This window comes from Rhineura floridana, chromosome 1 (genome assembly GCF_030035675.1).
Source record: "Rhineura floridana isolate rRhiFlo1 chromosome 1, rRhiFlo1.hap2, whole genome shotgun sequence".
Lineage (NCBI taxonomy): Eukaryota > Metazoa > Chordata > Lepidosauria > Squamata > Rhineuridae > Rhineura > Rhineura floridana.
Genome location: NC_084480.1, coordinates 76633218 through 76634725, shown reverse-complemented (window position 1 = coordinate 76634725; position 1508 = coordinate 76633218). Strand labels below are relative to the sequence as shown.

At 38.3% G+C, this 1508-nt stretch overlaps 1 pseudogene; it reads left to right on the top strand.

The window, feature by feature from the left end:
* The first annotated feature begins 791 nt into the window (after nt 1–791).
* On the top strand, nt 792–909 carry LOC133375891 (5S ribosomal RNA; annotated as a pseudogene).
* The last annotated feature ends 599 nt before the right edge of the window (nt 910–1508 follow it).

The following is a 1508-nucleotide window of genomic DNA, read 5'->3' as shown; positions in this document are numbered from 1 at the left end:
GGTCAGGTCTCCTGCTCCCTTGGTGCACTCACTATAGGTGCCCAATTTCCCTGCTTTTTAAAGTTTGATAGAAATATCTGTGGGCTATAGGTGAGTTCTTAAACCAGAAGGTTTTTTGCCTATTAGTGAATAATTATTGGAGTTGTCATAGATTGATTTTATACTACAATGCTATAACGAAGTTCTCTTTCTCTATTCTGAGCCCTTTCAGGAGTGGAGCATGTTATATTTTTATTTTATATTTATTTTAAATAATATAACATTCTTAATTTTGTTTTTGTTCTTAGTAGCACAAGTTCTTCAGATTTATTTTCTCTCTCTCTTCACTCAGTTTCTTCAACTTGGTTTCTCATCCTTGAATTTTATCCTATGTTACATGTGGCAGCAGAATTTAATGGATCACATCTTATCCTAGCACCTGCTAAGTTCTCATTCAGTTTCATGCCACAGCCAGCCGGACACTGAAAAGAAAGACAAGTGTAGTGGCTGAAAACTGCAAGTCCCAAGGCACCATATGCCAGAATTGAATGGCTCATAATTCTAGCGAGATTCATGTTGGTTCTCATAGAATAGCAAAACAGGGGACATTATGCCAAATGAAACTTCCTGTTAATTATATGGCAAATAGTTATCTATGTGTAATGTGTGTCCAAGGTGAGCATTCAGAATGACATATTTGAGTATTTCCCATTCTATCCCAAGGGTAGCCAGTTTGCTTTGCTAAAAATGAGAATTTGTATCACTAAAAAAAGAGGGCAAAATAGGGCACCAATATGTATACGGTAATTTATATATACGGTCATATTACCCTGAACACGCCCGATCTCGTCTGATTTCAGAAGCTAAGCAGGGTCAGGCCTGGTTGTACATGGATGGGAGACTAGCTGGCAATACCAGGTGCCGTAGGCTTAGAGAAAGGCAATGGTAAACCACCTCTGAATACCTCTTACCATGAAAACCCTATGAATATATCCAAAAAAATTCATAGGGTCACCATAAGTCATAATTGACTTGAAGGCATATAACAGCAACAACAATTTATATATATAGGGCAGAATTGCAAATATATGTCAGCCTAGATGGGGAAGACACCAACTGTTGATGAGCAACTTCAAGGCTCCTATTCTCCCTTTTTATAGTTATCTTTAAACCAGACTTGGACTGGACAGCTTTCAAATAGAGGACTACCATCTATACAGTAGGATGCATGCTCACCCTAAACACCCCTGTGAAGTAAGCCTTACTCAAAAGATACCCAGTTAGCTTCATGGATGTGTAGGAATTTGAATCACAGCTTTTGCCCAGAAGATAATAAATGACTAAATCTGACCAGAAAGGACAGTGCACAGATATAAACATAACAGAAAGTGCCACCTATGGCTGAAATCCAATAAAAGGTACACTGGAGAGGATTGGAGTACATCGTAAATCAATTCAAGGGAACTCTAGTGGAAAAGTTGCCTTGAAGATCAGGATTTCCAAGCAAAGGAAACCACCAGAAAAAAGCA